Source organism: Triturus cristatus, chromosome 9 (assembly GCF_964204655.1).
Source record: "Triturus cristatus chromosome 9, aTriCri1.1, whole genome shotgun sequence".
Classification (NCBI taxonomy): Eukaryota; Metazoa; Chordata; class Amphibia; order Caudata; family Salamandridae; genus Triturus; species Triturus cristatus.
Genome location: NC_140592.1, coordinates 386,552,434 through 386,578,011, shown reverse-complemented (window position 1 = coordinate 386,578,011; position 25,578 = coordinate 386,552,434).

Here is a 25,578-nt window from a genome sequence, read left to right as displayed (position 1 = left end):
TTCTGAATAGGAGAAAAAGTCTGTAATAATGGCAATTTTGGTCACATTGAGGCTTTAAAAAGTAGTTATTCAACATGAGGCACATTCCAAATGACATTTTGAATCAATTTTTCTACAGTCCAAAAAATCAATTTTCTGTTGAAAAACGATGACCGTGACCTGTCGAAATTTCTCCAGATGGTCAGAAATGGAAATTATTTAATGTTTAATTTTTTGACTGCAAATGACTATTCCATGTAAATTATCACCTTTGGAACAAAAATAGGTGTGTTTAGAGTTACTTTAATGCCTGAAATTGGTCGAAATAGAAGCTTCTGAATAGGAGAAAAAGTCTATATTAATGGCAATTTTGGTCACATTGAGGCTTTAAAAAGAAGTTATTCAACATGAGGCACATTCCAAATGACATTTTAAATCAATTTTTCTACAGTCCAAAAAATCAATTTTCTGTTGAAAAACGATGACCCGTGACCTGTCGAAATTTCTCCAGATGGTCAGAAATGGAAATTTTTTAATGTTTAATTTTTTGACTGCAAATGACTATTCCGTGTAAATTATCACTTTTGGAGCAAAAGTAAGTGTGCTTAGAGTCACTTTAATGCCTGAAATTAGTCGAAATAGAAGCTTCTGAATAGGAGAAAAAGTCTGTAATAATGGCAATTTTGGTCACATTGAGGCTTTAAAAATTAGTTATTCAACATGAGGCACATTCCAAATGATATTTTGAGTCAATTTTTCTACAGTCCAAAAAATCAATTTTCTGATGAAAAACAATGACCCGTGACCTGTCGAAATTTCTCCAGATGGTCAGCAATGTAAATTTTTTAATGTTTAATTTTTTGACTGCAAATGACTATTCCGTGTAAATTATCACTTTTGGAGCAAAAGTAAGTGTGCTTAGAGTCACTTTAATGCCTGAAATTAGTCGAAATAGAAGCTTCTGAATAGGAGAAAAAGTCGGTAATAATGGCAATTTTGGTCACATTGAGGCTTTAAAAATTAGTTATTCAACATGAGGCACATTCCAAATGATATTTTGAGTCAATTTTTCTACAGTCCAAAAAATCAATTTTCTGATGAAAAACGATGACCCGTGACCTGTCGAAATTTCTCCAGATGGTCAGAAATGGAAATTTTTCAATGTTTAAGTTTTTTGACTGAAAATGACTATTCCATGAAAATAATCACTTTTGGAACAAAAATAAGTGTGTTTAGAGTCACTTTAATGCCTGAAATTGGTCGAAATAGAAGCTTCTGAATAGGAGAAAAAGTCTATAATAATGGCAAGTTTGGTCACATTGAGGCTTTAAAAAGAACTTATTCAACATGAGGCACATTCCAAATGACATTTTGAATCAATTTTTCTACAGTCCAAAAAATCAATTTTCTGATGAAAAACGATGACCCGTGACCTGTCGAAATTTCTCCAGATGGTCAGCAATGTAAATTTTTTAATGTTTAATTTTTTGACTGCAAATGACTATTTCATGTAAATTATCACTTTTGGAACAAAAATAGGTGTGTTTAGAGTCACTAATGCCTGAAATTTGTCAAAAATGAAGCTTCTGAATATGGCAATTTTGGTCACATTGAGGCTTTAAAAAGTAGTTATTCAACATGAGGCACATTCCATATGACATTTTGAATCAATTTTTCTACAGTCCAAAAAATCAATTTTCTGATGAAAAAAGATGACCGTGACCTGTCGAAATTTCTCCAGATGGTCAAAAATGGAAATTTTTCAATGTTTAATTTTTTGACTGAAAATGAATATTCCATGTAAATAATCACTTTTGGAACAAAAATAAGTGTGTTTAAGTCACTTTAATGCCTGAAATTGGTCAAATTAGAAGCTTCTGAATAGGAGAAAAAGTCTGTAATAATGGCAATTTTGGTCACATTGAGGCTTTAAAAAGTAGTTATTCAACATGAGGCACATTCCATATGACATTTTGAATCAATTTTTTTATAGTCCAAAAAAATCAATTTTCTGATGAAAAACGATGACCCGTGACTTGCCGAAATTTCTCCAGATTGTCAGAAATGGAAATTTTTTAATGTTTAATTTTTTGACTGCAAATGACTATTCCATGCAAATTATCACTTTTGGAACAAAAATAAGTGTATTTAGAGTTACTTTAATGCCTGAAATTGGTCGAAATAGAAGCTTCTGAATAGGAGAAAAAGTCTATAATAATGGCAATTTTGGTCACATTGAGGCTTTAAAAAGAAGTTATTCAACATGAGGCACATTCCAAATGACATTTTGAATCAATTTTTCTACAGTCCAAAAAATCAATTTTCTGATGAAAAACAATGACCCATGACCTGTCGAAATTTCTCCAGATGGTCAGAAATGTAAATTTTTTAATGTTTAATTTTTTGACTGCAAATGACTATTCCATGTAAATTATCACTTTTGGAACAAAAATAAGTGTGTTTAGAGTCACTAATGCCTGAAATTGGTCAAAATAGAAGCTTCTGAATAGGAGAATAAGTCTGTAATAATGGCAATTTTGGTCACATTGAGGCTTTAAAAAGTAGTTATTCAACATGAGGCACATTCCAAATGACATTTTGAATCAATTTTTCTACAGTCCAAAAAATCAATTTTCTGATGAAAAACGATGACCCGTGACCTGTCGAAATTTCTCCAGATGGTCAGCAATGTAAATTTTTTAATGTTTAATTTTTTGACTGCAAATGACTATTCCATGAAAATAATCACTTTTGGAACAAAAATAAGTGTGTTTAGAGTCACTTTAATGCCTGAAATTGGTCGAAATAGAAGCTTCTGAATAGGAGAAAAAGTCTATAATAATGGCAATTTTGATCACATTGAGGCTTTAAAAAGAACTAATTCAACATGAGGCACATTCCAAATGACATTTTGAATCAATTTTTCTACAGTCCAAAAAATCAATTTTCTGATGAAAAACGATGACCCGTGACCTGTCGAAATTTCTCCAGATGGTCAGCAATGTAAATTTTTTAATGTTTAATTTTTTGACTGCAAATGACTATTTCATGTAAATTATCACTTTTGGAACAAAAATAAGTGTGTTTAGAGTCACTAATGCCTGAAATTTGTCAAAAATGAAGCTTCTGAATATGGCAATTTTGGTCACATTGAGGCTTTAAAAAGTAGTTATTCAACATGAGGCACATTCCATATGACATTTTGAATCAATTTTTCTACAGTCCAAAAAATCAATTTTCTGATGAAAAAAGATGACCGTGACCTGTCGAAATTTCTCCAGATGGTCAGAAATGGAAATTTTTCAATGTTTAATTTTTTGACTGAAAATGACTATTCCATGTAAATAATCACTTTTGGAACAAAAATAAGTGTGTTTAAGTCACTTTAATGCCTGAAATTGGTCAAATTAGAAGCTTCTGAATAGGAGAAAAAGTCTGTAATAATGGCAATTTTGGTCACATTGAGGCTTTAAAAAGTAGTTATTCAACATGAGGCACATTCCAAATGACATTTTGAATCAATTTTTCTACAGTCCAAAAAATCAATTTTCTGTTGAAAAACGATGACCCGTGACCTGTCAAAATTTCTCCAGATTGTCAGAAATGGAAATTATTTAATGTTTAATTTTTTGACTGCAAATGACTATTCCATGTAAATTATCACCTTTGGAACAAAAATAGGTGTGTTTAGAGTTACTTTAATGCCTGAAATTGGTCGAAATAGAAGCTTCTGAATAGGAGAAAAAGTCTATATTAATGGCAATTTTGGTCACATTGAGGCTTTAAAAAGAAGTTATTCAACATGAGGCACATTCCAAATGACATTTTAAATCAATTTTTCTACAGTCCAAAAAATCAATTTTCTGTTGAAAAACGATGACCCGTGACCTGTCGAAATTTCTCCAGATGGTCAGAAATGGAAATTTTTCAATGTTTAATTTTTTGACTGCAAATGACTATTCCGTGTAAATTATCACTTTTGGAGCAAAAGTAAGTGTGCTTAGAGTCACTTTAATGCCTGAAATTAGTCGAAATAGAAGCTTCTGAAAAGGAGAAAAAGTCTGTAATAATGGCAATTTTGGTCACATTGAGGCTTTAAAAATTAGTTATTCAACATGAGGCACATTCCAAATGATATTTTGAGTCAATTTTTCTACAGTCCAAAAAATCAATTTTCTGATGAAAAACGATGACCCGTGACCTGTCGAAATTTCTCCAGATGGTCAGCAATGTAAATGTTTTAATGTTTAATTTTTTGACTGCAAATGACTATTCCGTGTAAATTATCACTTTTGGAGCAAAAGTAAGTGTGCTTAGAGTCACTTTAATGCCTGAAATTAGTCGAAATAGAAGCTTCTGAATAGGAGAAAAAGTCTGTAATAATGGCAATTTTGGTCACATTGAGGCTTTAAAAATTAGTTATTCAACATGAGGCACATTCCAAATGATATTTTGAGTCAATTTTTCTACAGTCCAAAAAATCAATTTTCTGATGAAAAACGATGACCCGTGACCTGTCGAAATTTCTCCAGATGGTCAGAAATGGAAATTTTTCAATGTTTAAGTTTTTTGACTGAAAATGACTATTCCATGAAAATAATCACTTTTGGAACAAAAATAAGTGTGTTTAGAGTCACTTTAATGCCTGAAATTGGTCGAAATAGAAGCTTCTGAATAGGAGAAAAAGTCTATAATAATGGCAAGTTTGGTCACATTGAGGCTTTAAAAAGAACTTATTCAACATGAGGCACATTCCAAATGACATTTTGAATCAATTTTTCTACAGTCCAAAAAATCAATTTTCTGATGAAAAACGATGACCCGTGACCTGTCGAAATTTCTCCAGATGGTCAGCAATGTAAATTTTTTAATGTTTAATTTTTTGACTGCAAATGACTATTTCATGTAAATTATCACTTTTGGAACAAAAATAGGTGTGTTTAGAGTCACTAATGCCTGAAATTTGTCAAAAATGAAGCTTCTGAATATGGCAATTTTGGTCACATTGAGGCTTTAAAAAGTAGTTATTCAACATGAGGCACATTCCATATGACATTTTGAATCAATTTTTCTACAGTCCAAAAAATCAATTTTCTGATGAAAAAAGATGACCGTGACCTGTCGAAATTTCTCCAGATGGTCAGAAATGGAAATTTTTCAATGTTTAATTTTTTGACTGAAAATGAATATTCCATGTAAATAATCACTTTTGGAACAAAAGTAAGTGTGTTTAAGTCACTTTAATGCCTGAAATTGGTCAAATTAGAAGCTTCTGAATAGGAGAAAAAGTCTGTAATAATGGCAATTTTGGTCACATTGAGGCTTTAAAAAGTAGTTATTCAACATGAGGCACATTCCATATGACATTTTGAATCAATTTTTTTACAGTCCAAAAAAATCAATTTTCTGATGAAAAACGATGACCCGTGACTTGCCGAAATTTCTCCAGATTGTCAGAAATGGAAATTTTTTAATGTTTAATTTTTTGACTGCAAATGACTATTCCATGCAAATTATCACTTTTGGAACAAAAATAAGTGTATTTAGAGTTACTTTAATGCCTGAAATTGGTCGAAATAGAAGCTTCTGAATAGGAGAAAAAGTCTATAATAATGGCAATTTTGGTCACATTGAGGCTTTAAAAAGAAGTTATTCAACATGAGGCACATTCCAAATGACATTTTGAATCAATTTTTCTACAGTCCAAAAAATCAATTTTCTGATGAAAAACAATGACCCATGACCTGTCGAAATTTCTCCAGATGGTCAGAAATGTAAATTTTTTAATGTTTAATTTTTTGACTGCAAATGACTATTCCATGTAAATTATCACTTTTGGAACAAAAATAAGTGTGTTTAGAGTCACTAATGCCTGAAATTGGTCAAAATAGAAGCTTCTGAATAGGAGAATAAGTCTGTAATAATGGCAATTTTGGTCACATTGAGGCTTTAAAAAGTAGTTATTCAACATGAGGCACATTCCAAATGACATTTTGAATCAATTTTTCTACAGTCCAAAAAATCAATTTTCTGATGAAAAACGATGACCCGTGACCTGTCGAAATTTCTCCAGATGGTCAGGAATGGAAATTTTTTAATGTTTAATTTTTTGACTGCAAATGACTATTCCGTGTAAATTATCACTTTTGGAACAACAATAAGTGTGTTTAAGTCACTTTAATGCCTGAAATTGGTCGAAATAGAAGCTTCTGAATAGGAGAAAAAGTCTGTAATAATGGCAATTTTGGTCACATTGAGGCTTTAAAAAGTAGTTATTCAACATGAGGCACATTCCAAATGACATTTTGCATCAATTTTTCTACAGTCCAAAAAATCAATTTTCTGATGAAAAACGATGACCCGTGACCTGTCGAAATTTCTCCAGATTGTCAGAAATGGAAATTTTTTAATGTTTAATTTTTTGACTGCAAATGACTAGTCCATGTAAATTATCACTTTTGGAACACAAATAAGTGTTTTTAGAGTTACTTTAATGCCTGAAATTGGTCGAAATAGAAGCTTCTGAATAGGAGAAAAAGTCGATAATAATGGCAATTTTGGTCACATTGAGGCTTTAAAAAGTAGTTATTCAACATGAGGCACATTCCAAATGAGATTTTGAATCAATTTTTCTACAGTCCAAAAAATCAGTTTTCTGATGAAAAACGATGACCCGTGACCTGTCGAAATTTCTCCAGATTGTCAGAAATTGAAATTTTTTAATGTTTAATTTTTTGACTGCAAATGACTATTCCATGTAAATTATCACTTTTGGAACAAAAATAAGTGTATTTAGAGTTACTTTAATGCCTGAAATTGGTCGAAATAGAAGCTTCTGAATAGGAGAAAAAGTCTATAATAATGGCAATTTTGGTCACATTGAGGCTTTAAAAAGAAGTTATTCAACATGAGGCACATTCCAAATGACATTTTGAATCAATTTTTCTACAGTCCAAAAAATCAATTTTCTGATGAAAAACAATGACCCGTGACCTGTCGAAATTTCTCCAGATGGTCAGAAATGTAAATTTTTTAATGTTTAATTTTTTGACTGCAAATGACTATTCCATGTAAATTATCACTTTTGGAACAAAAATAAGTGTGTTTAGAGTCACTAATGCCTGAAGGTCAAAATAGAAGCTTCTGAATAGGAGAATAAGTCTGTAATAATGGCAATTTTGGTCACATTGAGGCTTTAAAAAGTAGTTATTCAACATGAGGCACATTCCAAATGACATTTTGAATCAATTTTTCTACATTCCAAAAAATCAATTTTCTGATGAAAAACGATGACCCGTGACCTGTCAAAATTTCTTCAGATGGTCAGAAATTGAATTTTTTTTAATGTTCAATTTTATGACTGCAAATGACAATTCCATGTAAATTATCACTTTTGGAACAAAAGTAAGTGTGCTTAGAGTCACTTTAATGCCTGAAATTGGTCGAAATAGAAGCTTCTGAATAGGAGAAAAAGTCTGTAATAATGGAAATTTTGGTCACATTGAGGCTTTAAAAATTAGTTATTCAACATGAGGCACAATCCAAATGATATTTTGAGTCAATTTTTCTACAGTCCAAAAATCAATTTTCTGATGAAAAACGATGACCCGTGACCTGTCGAAATTTCTCCAGATGGTCAGAAATGGAAATTTTTAAATGTTTAATTTTTTGACTGAAAATGACTATTCCATGTAAATAATCACTTTTGGAACAAAAGTAAGTGTGTTTAAGTCACTTTAATGCCTGAAATTGGTTGAAATAGAAGCTTCTGAATAGGAGAAAAAGTCTATAAGAATGGCAATTTTGGTCACATTGAGGCTTTAAAAAGAACTTATTCAACATGAGGCACATTCCAAATGACATTTCGAATCAATTTTTCTACAGTCCAAAAAATCAATTTTCTGATGAAAAACGATGACCCGTGACCTGTCGAAATTTCTCCAGATGGTCAGCAATGTAAATTTTTTAATGTTTAATTTTTTGACTGCAAATGACTATTCCATGTAAATTATCACTTTTGGAACAAAAATAAGTGTGTTTAGAGGCACTAATGCCTGAAATTTGTCAAAAATGAAGCTTCTGAATATGAGAATAAGTCTGTAATAATGGCAATTTTGGTCACATTGAGGCTTTAAAAAATAGTTATTCAACATGAGGCACATTCCAAATGACATTTTCAATCAATTTTTCTGCAGTCCAAAAAATCAATTTTCTGATGAAAAACGATGACCCGTGACCTGTCGAAATTTCTCCAGATGGTCAGAAATGGAAATTTTTTAATGTTTAATTTTTTGACTGCAAATGACTATTCCGTGTAAGTTATCACTTTTGGAACAAAAATAAGTGAGTTTAGAGTCACTTTAATGCCTGAAATTGGTCGAAATAGAAGCTTCTGAATAGGAGAAAAAGTCTGTAATAATGGCAATTTTGGTCACATTGAGGCTTTAAAAAGAAGTTATTCAACATGAGGCACATTCCAAATGACATTTTGAATCAATTTTTCTACAGTCCAAAAAATCAATTTTCTGATGAAAAACGATGACCCGTGACCTGTCGAAATTTCTCCAGATGGTCAGAAATGGAAATTTTTCAATGTTTAAGTTTTTTGACTGAAAATGACTATTCCATGAAAATAATCACTTTTGGAACAAAAATAAGTGTGTTTAAGTCACTTTAATGCCTGAAATTGGTTGAAATAGAAGCTTCTGAATAGGAGAAAAAGTCTATAATAATGGCAATTTTGGTCACATTGAGGCTTTAAAAAGAAGTTATTCAACATGAGGCACATTCCAAATGACATTTCGAATCAATTTTTCTACAGTCCAAAAAATCAATTTTCTGATGAAAAACAATGACCCGTGACCTGTCGAAATTTCTCCAGATGGTCAGCAATGTACATTTTTTAATGTTTAATTTTTTGACTGCAAATGACTATTCCATGTAAATTATCACTTTTGGAACAAAAATAAGTGTGTTTAGAGTCACTAATGCCTGAAATTTGTCAAAAATGAAGCTTCTGAATATGAGAATAAGTCTGTAATAATGGCAATTTTGGTCACATTGAGCCTTTAAAAAGTAGTTATTCAACATGAGGCACATTCCAAATGACATTTTGAATCAATTTTTCTACAGTCCAAAAAATCAATTTTCTGATGAAAAACGATGACCCTTGACCTGTCAAAATTTCTTCAGATGGTCAGAAATTGAATTTTTTTTAATGTTTAATTTTATGACTGCAAATGACTATTCCATGTAAGTGATCACTTTTGGAATAAAAATAAGTGTGTTTAGAGTCACTTTAATGCCTGAAATTGGTCGAAATAGAAGCTTCTGAATAGGAGAAAAAGTCTGTAATAATGGCAATTTTGGTCACATTGAGGCTTTAAAAAGTAGTTATTCAACATGTGGCACATTCCAAATGACATTTTGAATCAATTTTTCTACAGTCCAAAAAATCAATTTTCTGATGAAAAACGATGACCCGTGACCTGTCGAAATTTCTCCAGATGGTCAGAAATGGAAATTTTTTAATGTTTAATTTTTTGACTGCAAATGACTATTCCATGTAAATTATCACTTTTGGAACAAAAATAAGTGTGTTTAGAGTCACTTTAATGCCTGAAATTGGTCGAAATAGAAGCTTCTGAATAGGAGAAAAGGTCTGTAATAATGGCAATTTTGGTCACATTGAGGCTTTAAAAAGAAGTTATTCAACATGAGGCACATTCCAAATGACATTTTGAATCAATTTTTCTACAGTCCAAAAAATCAATTTTCTGTTGAAAAACGATGACCCGTGACCTGTCAAAATTTCTCCAGATTGTCAGAAATGGAAATTATTTAATGTTTAATTTTTTGACTGCAAATGACTATTCCATGTAAATTATCACCTTTGGAACAAAAATAGGTGTGTTTAGAGTTACTTTAATGCCTGAAATTGGTCGAAATAGAAGCTTCTGAATAGGAGAAAAAGTCTATATTAATGGCAATTTTGGTCACATTGAGGCTTTAAAAAGAAGTTATTCAACATGAGGCACATTCCAAATGACCTTTTGCATCAATTTTTCTACAGTCCAAAAAATCAATTTTCTGTTGAAAAACGATGACCCGTGACCTGTCGAAATTTCTCCAGATGGTCAGAAATGGAAATTTTTTAATGTTTAATTTTTTGACTGCAAATGACTATTCCGTGTAAATTATCACTTTTGGAGCAAAAGTAAGTGTGCTTAGAGTCACTTTAATGCCTGAAATTAGTCGAAATAGAAGCTTCTGAATAGGAGAAAAAGTCTGTAATAATGGCAATTTTGGTCACATTGAGGCTTTAAAAATTGGTTATTCAACATGAGGCACATTCCAAATGATATTTTGAGTCAATTTTTCTACAGTCCAAAAAATCAATTTTCTGATGAAAAACGATGACCCGTGACCTGTCGAAATTTCTCCAGATGGTCAGCAATGTAAATTTTTTAATGTTTAATTTTTTGACTGCAAATGACTATTCCGTGTAAATTATCACTTTTGGAGCAAAAGTAAGTGTGCTTAGAGTCACTTTAATGCCTGAAATTAGTCGAAATAGAAGCTTCTGAATAGGAGAAAAAGTCTGTAATAATGGCAATTTTGGTCACATTGAGGCTTTAAAAATTAGTTATTCAACATGAGGCACATTCCAAATGATATTTTGAGTCAATTTTTCTACAGTCCAAAAAATCTATTTTCTGATGAAAAACGATCGAAATTTCTCCAGATGGTCAGAAATGGAAATTTTTTAATGTTTAAGTTTTTTGACTGAAAATGACTATTCCATGAAAATAATCACTTTTGGAACAAAAATAAGTCTGTTTAGAGTCACTTTAATGCCTGAAATTGGTCGAAATAGAAGCTTCTGAATAGGAGAAAAAGTCTATAATAATGGCAATTTTGGTCACATTGAGGCTTTAAAAAGAACTAATTCAACATGAGGCACATTCCAAATGACATTTTGAATCAATTTTTCTACAGTCCAAAAAATCAATTTTCTGATGAAAAACGATGACCCGTGACCTGTCGAAATTTCTCCAGATGGTCAGCAATGTAAATTTTTTAATGTTTAATTTTTTGACTGCAAATGACTATTTCATGTAAATTATCACTTTTGGAACAAAAATAAGTGTGTTTAGAGTCACTAATGCCTGAAATTTGTCAAAAATGAAGCTTCTGAATATGGCAATTTTGGTCACATTGAGGCTTTAAAAAGTAGTTATTCAACATGAGGCACATTCCATATGACATTTTGAATCAATTTTTCTACAGTCCAAAAAATCAATTTTCTGATGAAAAAAGATGACCGTGACCTGTCGAAATTTCTCCAGATGGTCAGAAATGGAAATTTTTCAATGTTTAATTTTTTGACTGAAAATGACTAGTCCGTGTAAGTTATCACTTTTGGAACAAAAATAAGTGTGTTTAGAGTCACTTTAATGCCTGAAATTGGTCGAAATAGAAGCTTCTGAATAGGAGAAAAAGTCTATAATAATGGCAATTTTGGTCACATTGAGGCTTTAAAAAGAAGTTATTCAACATGAGGCACATTCCAAATGACATTTTGAATCAATTTTTCTACAGTCCAAAAAATCAATTTTCTGATGAAAAACGATGACCCGTGACCTGTCGAAATTTCTCCAGATGGTCAGAAATGGAAATTTTTCAATGTTTAAGTTTTTTGACTGAAAATGACTATTCCATGAAAATAATCACTTTTGGAACAAAAATAAGTGTGTTTAAGTCACTTTAATGCCTGAAATTGGTTGAAATAGAAGCTTCTGAATAGGAGAAAAAGTCTATAAGAATGGCAATTTCGGTCACATTGAGGCTTTAAAAAGAACTTATTCAACATGAGGCACATTCCAAATGACATTTCGAATCAATTTTTCTACAGTCCAAAAAATCAATTTTCTGATGAAAAACAATGACCCGTGACCTGTCGAAATTTCTCCAGATGGTCAGCAATGTACATTTTTTAATGTTTAATTTTTTGACTGCAAATGACTATTCCATGTAAATTATCACTTTTGGAACAAAAATAAGTGTGTTTAGAGTCACTAATGCCTGAAATTTGTCAAAAATGAAGCTTCTGAATATGAGAATAAGTCTGTAATAATGGCAATTTTGGTCACATTGAGCCTTTAAAAAGTAGTTATTCAACATGAGGCACATTCCAAATGACATTTCGAATCAATTTTTCTACAGTCCAAAAAATCAATTTTCTGATGAAAAACGATGACCCGTGACCTGTCGAAATTTCTCCAGATGGTCAGCAATGTAAATTTTTTAATGTTTAATTTTTTGACTGCAAATGACTATTCCATGTAAATTATCACTTTTGGAACAAAAATAAGTGTGTTTAGAGGCACTAATGCCTGAAATTTGTCAAAAATGAAGCTTCTGAATATGAGAATAAGTCTGTAATAATGGCAATTTTGGTCACATTGAGGCTTTAAAAAGTAGTTATTCAACATGAGGCACATTCCAAATGACATTTTCAATCAATTTTTCTACAGTCCAAAAAATCAATTTTCTGATGAAAAACGATGACCCGTGACCTGTCGAAATTTCTCCAGATGGTCAGAAATGGAAATTTTTTAATGTTTAATTTTTTGACTGCAAATGACTATTCCGTGTAAGTTATCACTTTTGGAACAAAAATAAGTGAGTTTAGAGTCACTTTAATGCCTGAAATTGGTCGAAATAGAAGCTTCTGAATAGGAGAAAAAGTCTGTAATAATGGCAATTTTGGTCACATTGAGGCTTTAAAAAGAAGTTATTCAACATGAGGCACATTCCAAATGACATTTTGAATCAATTTTTCTACAGTCCAAAAAATCAATTTTCTGATGAAAAACGATGACCCGTGACCTGTCGAAATTTCTCCAGATGGTAAGAAATGGAAATTTTTCAATGTTTAAGTTTTTTGACTGAAAATGACTATTCCATGAAAATAATCACTTTTGGAACAAAAATAAGTGTGTTTAAGTCACTTTAATGCCTGAAATTGGTTGAAATAGAAGCTTCTGAATAGGAGAAAAAGTCTATAATAATGGCAATTTTGGTCACATTGAGGCTTTAAAAAGAAGTTATTCAACATGAGGCACATTCCAAATGACATTTTGAATCAATTTTTCTACAGTCCAAAAAATCAATTTTCTGATGAAAAACGATGACCCGTGACCTGTCGAAATTTCTCCAGATGGTCAGAAATGGACATTTTTTAATGTTTAATTTTTTGACTGCAAATGACTATTCCGTGTAAATTATCACTTTTGGAACAAAAATAAGTGTGTTTAGAGTCACTTTAATGCCTGAAATTGGTCGAAATAGAAGCTTCTGAATAAGAGAAAAAGTCTATAATAATGGCAATTTTGGTCACATTGAGGCTTTAAAAAGAAGTTATTCAACATGAGGCACATTCCAAATGACATTTTGAATCAATTTTTCTACAGTCCAAAAAATCAATTTTCTGATGAAAAACGATGACCCGTGACCTGTCGAAATTTCTCCAGATGGTCAGAAATGGAAATTTTTTAATGTTTAAGTTTTTTGACTGAAAATGACTATTCCATGAAAATAATCACTTTTGGAACAAAAATAAGTGTGTTTAGAGTCACTAATGCCTGAAATTTGTCAAAAATGAAGCTTCTGAATATGAGAATAAGTCTGTAATAATGGCAATTTTGGTCACATTGAGCCTTTAAAAAGTAGTTATTCAACATGAGGCACATTCCAAATGACATTTTGAATCAATTTTTCTACAGTCCAAAAAATCAATTTTCTGATGAAAAACGATGACCCGTGATCTGTCGAAATTTCTCCAGATGGTCAGAAATGGAAATTTTTTAATGTTTAATTTTTTGACTGCAAATGACTATTCCGTGTAAATTATCACTTTTGGAACAAATATAAGTGTGTTTAGAGTCACTTTAATGCCAGAAATTGGTCGAAATAGAAGCTTCTGAATAGGAGAAAAGGTCTGTAATAATGGCAATTTTGGTCACATTGAGGCTTTAAAAAGAAGTTATTCAACATGAGGCACATTCCAAATGACATTTTGAATCAATTTTTCTACAGTCCAAAAAATCAATTTTCTGTTGAAAAACGATGACCCGTGACCTGTCAAAATTTCTCCAGATTGTCAGAAATGGAAATTATTTAATGTTTAATTTTTTGACTGCAAATGACTATTCCATGTAAATTATCACCTTTGGAACAAAAATAGGTGTGTTTAGAGTTTCTTTAATGCCTGAAATTGGTCGAAATAGAAGCTTCTGAATAGGAGAAAAAGTCTATATTAATGGCAATTTTGGTCACATTGAGGCTTTAAAAAGAAGTTATTCAACATGAGGCACATTCCAAATGACATTTTGAATCAATTTTTCTACAGTCCAAAAAATCAATTTTCTGATGAAAAACAATGACCCGTGACCTGTCGAAATTTCTCCAGATGGTCAGAAATGGAAATTTTTTAATGTTTAATTTTTTGACTGCAAATGACTATTCCGTGTAAATTATCACTTTTGGAGCAAAAGTAAGTGTGCTTAGAGTCACTTTAATGCCTGAAATTAGTCGAAATAGAAGCTTCTGAATAGGAGAAAAAGTCTGTAATAATGGCAATTTTGGTCACATTGAGGCTTTAAAAAGAAGTTATTCAACATGAGGCACATTCCAAATGACATTTTGAATCAATTTTTCTACAGTCCAAAAAATCAATTTTCTGATGAAAAACGATGACCCGTGACCTGTCGAAATTTCTCCAGATGGTCAGAAATGGAAATTTTTTAATGTTTAAGTTTTTTGACTGAAAATGACTATTCCATGAAAATAATCACTTTTGGAACAAAAATAAGTGTGTTTAGAGTCACTAATGCCTGAAATTTGTCAAAAATGAAGCTTCTGAATATGAGAATAAGTCTGTAATAATGGCAATTTTGGTCACATTGAGCCTTTAAAAAGTAGTTATTCAACATGAGGCACATTCCAAATGACATTTTGAATCAATTTTTCTACAGTCCAAAAAATCAATTTTCTGATGAAAAACGATGACCCGTGACCTGTTGAAATTTCTCCAGATGGTCAGAAATGGAAATTTTTTAATGTTTAATTTTTTGACTGCAAATGACTAGTCCGTGTAAGTTATCACTTTTGGAACAAAAATAAGTGTGTTTAGAGTCACTTTAATGCCTGAAATTGGTCGAAATAGAAGCTTCTGAATAGGAGAAAAAGTCTGTCATAATGGCAATTTTGGTCACATTGAGGCTTTAAAAAGAAGTTATTCAACATGAGGCACATTCCAAATGACATTTTGAATCAATTTTTCTACAGTCCAAAAAATCAATTTTCTGATGAAAAACGATGACCCGTGACCTGTCGAAATTTCTCCAGATGGTCAGAAATGGAAATTTTTTAATATTTAATTTTTTGACTGCAAATGACTATTCCGTGTAAATTATCACTTTTGGAACAAAAATAAGTGTGTTTAGAGTCACTTTAATGCCTGAAATTGGTCAAAATAGAAGCTTCTGAATAGGAGAAAAAGTCTATAATGATGGCAATTTTGGTCACATTGAGGCTTTAAAAAGAAGTTATTCAACATGAGGCACATTCCAAATGACATTTTGAATCAATTTTTCTACAGTCCAAAAAATCAATTTTCTGATGAAAAACGATGACCCGTGACCTGTCGAAATTTCTCCAGATGGTCAGAAATGGAAATTTTTCAATGTTTACGTTTTTTGACTGAAAATGACTATTCCATGAAAATAATCACTTTTGGAACAAAAATAAGTGTGTTTAAGTCACTTTAATGCCTGAAATTGGTTGAAATAGAAGCTTCTGAATAGGAGAAAAAGTCTATAAGAATGGCAATTTCGGTCACATTGAGGCTTTAAAAAGAACTTATTCAACATGAGGCACATTCCAAATGACATTTCGAATCAATTTTTCTACAGTCCAAAAAATCAATTTTCTGATGAAAAACAATGACCCGTGACCTGTCGAAATTTCTCCAGATGGTCAGCAATGTACATTTTTTAATGTTTAATTTTTTGACTGCAAATGACTATTCCATGTAAATTATCACTTTTGGAACAAAAATAAGTGTGTTTAGAGTCACTAATGCCTGAAATTTGTCAAAAATGAAGCTTCTGAATATGAGAATAAGTCTGTAATAATGGCAATTTTGGTCACATTGAGCCTTTAAAAAGTAGTTATTCAACATGAGGCACATTCCAAATGACATTTTGAATCAATTTTTCTACAGTCCAAAAAATCAATTTTCTGATGAAAAACGATGACCCGTGACCTGTCAAAATTTCTTCAGATGGTCAGAAATTGAATTTTTTTTAATGTTTAATTTTATGACTGCAAATGACTATTCCATGTAAATGATCACTTTTGGAATAAAAATAAGTGTGTTTAGAGTCACTTTAATGCCTGAAATTGGTCGAAATAGAAGCTTCTGAATAGGAAAAAAAGTCTGTAATAATGGCAATTTTGGTCACATTGAGGCTTTAAAAAGTAGTTATTCAACATGAGGCACATTCCAAATGACATTTTGAATCAATTTTTCTACAGTCCAAAAAATCAATTTTCTGATGAAAAACGATGACCCGTGACCTGTCGAAATTTCTCCAGATGGTCAGAAATGGAAATTTTTTAATGTTTAAGTTTTTTGACTGAAAATGACTATTCCATGAAAATAATCACTTTTGGAACAAAAATAAGTGTGTTTAGAGTCACTAATGCCTGAAATTTGTCAAAAATGAAGCTTCTGAATATGAGAATAAGTCTGTAATAATGGCAATTTTGGTCACATTGAGCCTTTAAAAAGTAGTTATTCAACATGAGGCACATTCCAAATGACATTTTGAATCAATTTTTCTACAGTCCAAAAAATCAATTTTCTGATGAAAAACGATGACCCGTGACCTGTTGAAATTTCTCCAGATGGTCAGAAATGGAAATTTTTTAATGTTTAATTTTTTGACTGCAAATGACTAGTCCGTGTAAGTTATCACTTTTGGAACAAAAATAAGTGTGTTTAGAGTCACTTTAATGCCTGAAATTGGTCGAAATAGAAGCTTCTGAATAGGAGAAAAAGTCTGTAATAATGGCAATTTTGGTCACATTGAGGCTTTAAAAAGAAGTTATTCAACATGAGGCACATTCCAAATGACATTTTGAATCAATTTTTCTACAGTCCAAAAAATCAATTTTCTGATGAAAAACGATGACCCGTGACCTGTCGAAATTTCTCCAGATGGTCAGAAATGGAAATTTTTTAATATTTAATTTTTTGACTGCAAATGACTATTCCGTGTAAATTATCACTTTTGGAACAAAAATAAGTGTGTTTAGAGTCACTTTAATGCCTGAAATTGGTCAAAATAGAAGCTTCTGAATAGGAGAAAAAGTCTATAATAATGGCAATTTTGGTCACATTGAGGCTTTAAAAAGAAGTTATTCAACATGAGGCACATTCCAAATGACATTTTGAATCAATTTTTCTACAGTCCAAAAAATCAATTTTCTGATGAAAAACGATGACCCGTGACCTGTCGAAATTTCTCCAGATGGTCAGAAATGGAAATTTTTCAATGTTTACGTTTTTTGACTGAAAATGACTATTCCATGAAAATAATCACTTTTGGAACAAAAATAAGTGTGTTTAAGTCACTTTAATGCCTGAAATTGGTTGAAATAGAAGCTTCTGAATAGGAGAAAAAGTCTATAAGAATGGCAATTTCGGTCACATTGAGGCTTTAAAAAGAACTTATTCAACATGAGGCACATTCCAAATGACATTTCGAATCAATTTTTCTACAGTCCAAAAAATCAATTTTCTGATGAAAAACAATGACCCGTGACCTGTCGAAATTTCTCCAGATGGTCAGCAATGTACATTTTTTAATGTTTAATTTTTTGACTGCAAATGACTATTCCATGTAAATTATCACTTTTGGAACAAAAATAAGTGTGTTTAGAGTCACTAATGCCTGAAATTTGTCAAAAATGAAGCTTCTGAATATGAGAATAAGTCTGTAATAATGGCAATTTTGGTCACATTGAGCCTTTAAAAAGTAGTTATTCAACATGAGGCACATTCCAAATGACATTTTGAATCAATTTTTCTACAGTCCAAAAAATCAATTTTCTGATGAAAAACGATGACCCGTGACCTGTCAAAATTTCTTCAGATGGTCAGAAATTGAATTTTTTTTAATGTTTAATTTTATGACTGCAAATGACTATTCCATGTAAATGATCACTTTTGGAATAAAAATAAGTGTGTTTAGAGTCACTTTAATGCCTGAAATTGGTCGAAATAGAAGCTTCTGAATAGGAAAAAAAGTCTGTAATAATGGCAATTTTGGTCACATTGAGGCTTTAAAAAGTAGTTATTCAACATGAGGCACATTCCAAATGACATTTTGAATCAATTTTTCTACAGTCCAAAAAATCAATTTTCTGATGAAAAACGATGACCCGTGACCTGTCGAAATTTCTCCAGATGGTCAGAAATGGAAATTTTTTAATGTTTAATTTTTTGACTGCAAATGACTATTCCATGTAAATTATCACTTTTGGAACAAAAATAAGTGTGTTTAGAGTCACTTTAATGCCTGAAATTGGTCGAAATAGAAGCTTCTGAATAGGAGAAAAGGTCTGTAATAATGGCAATTTTGGTCACATTGAGGCTTTAAAAAGATGTTATTCAACATGAGGCACATTCCAAATGACATTTTGAATCAATTTTTCTACAGTCCAAAAAATCAATTTTCTGTTGAAAAACGATGACCTGTGACCTGTCAAAATTTCTCCAGATTGTCAGAAATGGAAATTATTTAATGTTTAATTTTTTGACTGCAAATGACTATTCCATGTAAATTATCACCTTTGGAACAAAAATAGGTGTGTTTAGAGTTACTTTAATGCCTGAAATTGGTCGAAATAGAAGCTTCTGAATAGGAGAAAAAGTCTGTAATAATGGCAATTTTGGTCACATTGAGGCTTTAAAAAGTAGTTATTCAACATGAGGCACATTCCAAATGACATTTTGCATCAATTTTTCTACAGTCCAAAAAATCAATTTTCTGATGAAAAAAGATGACCGTGACCTGTCGAAATTTCTCCAGATGGTCAGAAATGGAAATTTTTTAATGTTTAATTTTTTGACTGCAAATGACTATTCCGTGTAAATTATCACTTTTGGAGCAAAAGTAAGTGTGCTTAGAGTCACTTTAATGCCTGAAATTAGTCGAAATAGAAGCTTCTGAATAGGAGAAAAAGTCTGTAATAATGGCAATTTTGGTCACATTGACGCTTTAAAAATTAGTTATTCAACATGAGGCACATTCCAAATGACATTTTGAATCAATTTTTCTACAGTCCAAAAAATCTATTTTCTGATGAAAAACGATGACCCGTGACCTGTCGAAATTTCTCCAGATGGTCAGGAATGGAAATTTTTTAATGTTTAATTTTTTGACTGCAAATGACTATTCCGTGTAATTTATCACTTTTGGAACAAAAATAAGTGTGTTTAAGTCACTTTAATGCCTGAAATTGGTCGAAATAGAAGCTTCTGAATAGGAGAAAAAGTCTGTAATAATGGCAATTTTGGTCACATTGAGGCTTTAAAAAGTAGTTATTCAACATGAGGCACAATCCAAATGATATTTTGAGTCAATTTTTCTACAGTCCAAAAATCAATTTTCTGATGAAAAACGATGACCCGTGACCTGTCGAAATTTCTCCAGATGGTCAGAAATGGAAATTTTTAAATGTTTAATTTTTTGACTGAAAATGACTATTCCATGTAAATAATCACTTTTGGAACAAAAATAAGTGTGTTTAAGTCACTTTAATGCCTGAAATTGGTTGAAATAGAAGCTTCTGAATAGGAGAAAAAGTCTATAAGAATGGCAATTTTGGTCCGATTGAGGCTTTAAAAAGAACTTATTCAACATGAGGCACATTCCAAATGACATTTCGAATCAATTTTTCTACAGTCCAAAAAATCAATTTTCTGATGAAAAACGATGACCCGTGACCTGTCGAAATTTCTCCAGATGGTCAGCAATGTAAATTTTTTATTGTTTAATTTTTTGACTGCAAATGACTATTCCATGTAAATTATCACTTTTGGAACAAAAATAAGTGTGTTTAGAGGCACTAATGCCTGAAATTTGTCAAAAATGAAGCTTCTGAATATGAGAATAAGTCTGTAATAATGGCAATTTTGGTCACATTGAGGCTTTAAAAAGTAGTTATTCAACATGAGGCACATTCCAAATGACATTTTCAATCAATTTTTCTACAGTCCAAAAAATCAATTTTCTGATGAAAAACGATGACCCGTGACCTGTCAAAATTTCTCCAGATGGTCAGAAATGTAAATTTTTTAATGTTTAATTTTTTGACTGCAAATGACTATTCCGTGTAAGTTATCACTTTTGGAACAAAAATAAGTGTGCTTAGAGTCACTTTAATGCCTGAAATTAGTCGAAATAGAAGCTTCTGAATAGGAGAAAAAGTCTGTAATAATGGCAATTTTGGTCACATTGAGGCTTTAAAAATTAGTTATTCAACATGAGGCACATTCCAAATGATATTTTGAGTCAATTTTTCTACAGTCCAAAAAATCAATTTTCCGATGAAAAACGATGACCCGTGACCTGTCGAAATTTCTCCAGATGGTCAGCAATGGAAATTTTTCAATGTTTAAGTTTTTTGACTGAAAATGACTATTCCATGAAAATAATCACTTTTGGAACAAAAATAAGTGTGTTTAGAGTCACTTTAATGCCTGAAATTGGTCGAAATAGAAGCTTCTGAATAGGAGAAAAAGTCTATAATAATGGCAATTTTGGTCACATTGAGGCTTTAAAAAGAACTTATTCAACATGAGGCACATTCCAAATGACATTTTGAATCAATTTTTCTACAGTCCAAAAAATCAATTTTCTGATGAAAAACGATGACCCGTGACCTGTCAAAATTTCTCCAGATGGTCAGCAATGTAAATTTTTTAATGTTTAATTTTTTGACTGCAAATGACTATTTCATGTAAATTATCACTTTTGGAACAAAAATAAGTGTGTTTAGAGTCACTAATGCCTGAAATTTGTCAAAAATGAAGCTTCTGAATATGGCAATTTTGGTCACATTGAGGCTTTAAAAAGTAGTTATTCAACATGAGGCACATTCCATATGACATTTTGAATCAATTTTTCTACAGTCCAAAAAATCAATTTTCTGATGAAAAAAGATGACCGTGACCTGTCGAAATTTCTCCAGATGGTCAGAAATGGAAATTTTTCAATGTTTAATTTTTTGACTGAAAATGACTATTCCATGTAAATAATCACTTTTGGAACAAAAATAAGTGTGTTTAAGTCACTTTAATGCCTGAAATTGGTCAAATTAGAAGCTTCTGAATAGGAGAAAAAGTCTGTAATAATGGCAATTTTGGTCACATTGAGGCTTTAAAAAGTAGTTATTCAACATGAGGCACATTCCAAATGACATTTTGAATCAATTTTTCTACAGTCCAAAAAATCAATTTTCTGTTGAAAAACGATGACCCGTGACCTGTCAAAATTTCTCCAGATTGTCAGAAATGGAAATTATTTAATGTTTAATTTTTTGACTGCAAATGACTATTCCATGTAAATTATCACCTTTGGAACAAAAATAGGTGTTTAGAGTTACTTTAATGCCTGAAATTGGTCGAAATAGAAGCTTCTGAATAGGAGAAAAAGTCTATATTAATGGCAATTTTGGTCACATTGAGGCTTTAAAAAGAAGTTATTCAACATGAGGCACATTCCAAATGACATTTTGAATCAATTTTTCTACAGTCCAAAAAATCAATTTTCTGTTGAAAAACGATGACCCGTGACCTGTCGAAATTTCTCCAGATGGTCAGAAATGGAAATTTTTTAATATTTAATTTTTTGACTGCAAATGACTATTCCGTGTAAATTATCACTTTTGGAACAAAAATAAGTGTGTTTAGAGTCACTTTAATGCCTGAAATTGGTCAAAATAGAAGCTTCTGAATAGGAGAAAAAGTCTATAATAATGGCAATTTTGGTCACATTGAGGCTTTAAAAAGAAGTTATTCAACATGAGGCACATTCCAAATGACATTTTGAATCAATTTTTCTACAGTCCAAAAAATCAATTTTCTGATGAAAAACGATGACCCGTGACCTGTCGAAATTTCTCCAGATGGTCAGAAATGGAAATTTTTCAATGTTTACGTTTTTTGACTGAAAATGACTATTCCATGAAAATAATCACTTTTGGAACAAAAATAAGTGTGTTTAAGTCACTTTAATGCCTGAAATTGGTTGAAATAGAAGCTTCTGAATAGGAGAAAAAGTCTATAAGAATGGCAATTTCGGTCACATTGAGGCTTTAAAAAGAACTTATTCAACATGAGGCACATTCCAAATGACATTTCGAATCAATTTTTCTACAGTCCAAAAAATCAATTTTCTGATGAAAAACAATGACCCGTGACCTGTCGAAATTTCTCCAGATGGTCAGCAATGTACATTTTTTAATGTTTAATTTTTTGACTGCAAATGACTATTCCATGTAAATTATCACTTTTGGAACAAAAATAAGTGTGTTTAGAGTCACTAATGCCTGAAATTTGTCAAAAATGAAGCTTCTGAATATGAGAATAAGTCTGTAATAATGGCAATTTTGGTCACATTGAGCCTTTAAAAAGTAGTTATTCAACATGAGGCACATTCCAAATGACATTTTGAATCAATTTTTCTACAGTCCAAAAAATCAATTTTCTGATGAAAAACGATGACCCGTGACCTGTCAAAATTTCTTCAGATGGTCAGAAATTGAATTTTTTTTAATGTTTAATTTTATGACTGCAAATGACTATTCCATGTAAATGATCACTTTTGGAATAAAAATAAGTGTGTTTAGAGTCACTTTAATGCCTGAAATTGGTCGAAATAGAAGCTTCTGAATAGGAAAAAAAGTCTGTAATAATGGCAATTTTGGTCACATTGAGGCTTTAAAAAGTAGTTATTCAACATGAGGCACATTCCAAATGACATTTTGAATCAATTTTTCTACAGTCCAAAAAATCAATTTTCTGATGAAAAACGATGACCCGTGACCTGTCGAAATTTCTCCAGATGGTCAGAAATGGAAATTTTTTAATGTTTAATTTTTTGACTGCAAATGACTATTCCATGTAAATTATCACTTTTGGAACAAAAATAAGTGTGTTTAGAGTCACTTTAATGCCTGAAATTGGTCGAAATAGAAGCTTCTGAATAGGAGAAAAGGTCTGTAATAATGGCAATTTTGGTCACATTGAGGCTTTAAAAAGATGTTATTCAACATGAGGCACATTCCAAATGACATTTTGAATCAATTTTTCTACAGTCCAAAAAATCAATTTTCTGTTGAAAAACGATGACCTGTGACCTGTCAAAATTTCTCCAGATTGTCAGAAATGGAAATTATTTAATGTTTAATTTTTTGACTGCAAATGACTATTCCATGTAAATTATCACCTTTGGAACAAAAATAGGTGTGTTTAGAGTTACTTTAATGCCTGAAATTGGTCGAAATAGAAGCTTCTGAATAGGAGAAAAAGTCTGTAATAATGGCAATTTTGGTCACATTGAGGCTTTAAAAAGTAGTTATTCAACATGAGGCACATTCCAAATGACATTTTGCATCAATTTTTCTACAGTCCAAAAAATCAATTTTCTGATGAAAAAAGATGACCGTGACCTGTCGAAATTTCTCCAGATGGTCAGAAATGGAAATTTTTCAATGTTTAATTTTTTGACTGAAAATGACTATTCCATGTAAATAATCACTTTTGGAACAAAAATAAGTGTGTTTAAGTCACTTTAATGCCTGAAATTGGTCAAATTCGAAGCTTCTGAATAGGAGAAAAAGTCTGTAATAATGGCAATTTTGGTCACATTGAGGCTTTAAAAAGTAGTTATTCAACATGAGGCACATTCCAAATGACATTTTGAATCAATTTTTCTACAGTCCAAAAAATCAATTTTCTGTTGAAAAACGATGACCCGTGACCTGTCGAAATTTCTCCAGATGGTCAGAAATGGAAATTTTTTAATGTTTAATTTTTTGACTGCAAATGACTATTCCGTGTAAATTATCACTTTTGGAGCAAAAGTAAGTGTGCTTAGAGTCACTTTAATGCCTGAAATTAGTCGAAATAGAAGCTTCTGAATAGGAGAAAAAGTCTGTAATAATGGCAATTTTGGTCACATTGACGCTTTAAAAATTAGTTATTCAACATGAGGCACATTCCAAATGACATTTTGAATCAATTTTTCTACAGTCCAAAAAATCAATTTTCTGATGAAAAACGATGACCCGTGACCTGTCAAAATTTCTCCAGATGGTCAGGAATGGAAATTTTTTAATGTTTAATTTTTTGACTGCAAATGACTATTCCGTGTAATTTATCACTTTTGGAACAAAAATAAGTGTGTTTAAGTCACTTTAATGCCTGAAATTGGTCGAAATAGAAGCTTCTGAATAGGAGAAAAAGTCTGTAATAATGGCAATTTTGGTCACATTGAGGCTTTAAAAAGTAGTTATTCAACATGAGGCACAATCCAAATGATATTTTGAGTCAATTTTTCTACAGTCCAAAAATCAATTTTCTGATGAAAAATGATGACCCGTGACCTGTCGAAATTTCTCCAGATGGTCAGAAATGGAAATTTTTAAATGTTTAATTTTTTGACTGAAAATGACTATTCCATGTAAATAATCACTTTTGGAACAAAAATAAGTGTGTTTAAGTCACTTTAATGCCTGAAATTGGTTGAAATAGAAGCTTCTGAATAGGAGAAAAAGTCTATAAGAATGGCAATTTTGGTCCGATTGAGGCTTTAAAAAGAACTTATTCAACATGAGGCACATTCCAAATGACATTTCGAATCAATTTTTCTACAGTCCAAAAAATCAATTTTCTGATGAAAAACGATGACCCGTGACCTGTCGAAATTTCTCCAGATGGTCAGCAATGTAAATTTTTTAATGTTTAATTTTTTGACTGCAAATGACTATTCCATGTAAATTATCACTTTTGGAACAAAAATAAGTGTGTTTAGAGGCACTAATGCCTGAAATTTGTCAAAAATGAAGCTTCTGAATATGAGAATAAGTCTGTAATAATGGCAATTTTGGTCACATTGAGGCTTTAAAAAGTAGTTATTCAACATGAGGCACATTCCAAATGACATTTTCAATCAATTTTTCTACAGTCCAAAAAATCAATTTTCTGATGAAAAACGATGACCCGTGACCTGTCGAAATTTCTCCAGATGGTCAGAAATGTAAATTTTTTAATGTTTAATTTTTTGACTGCAAATGACTATTCCGTGTAAGTTATCACTTTTGGAACAAAAATAAGTGTGCTTAGAGTCACTTTAATGCCTGAAATTAGTCGAAATAGAAGCTTCTGAATAGGAGAAAAAGTCTGTAATAATGGCAATTTTGGTCACATTGAGGCTTTAAAAATTAGTTATTCAACATGAG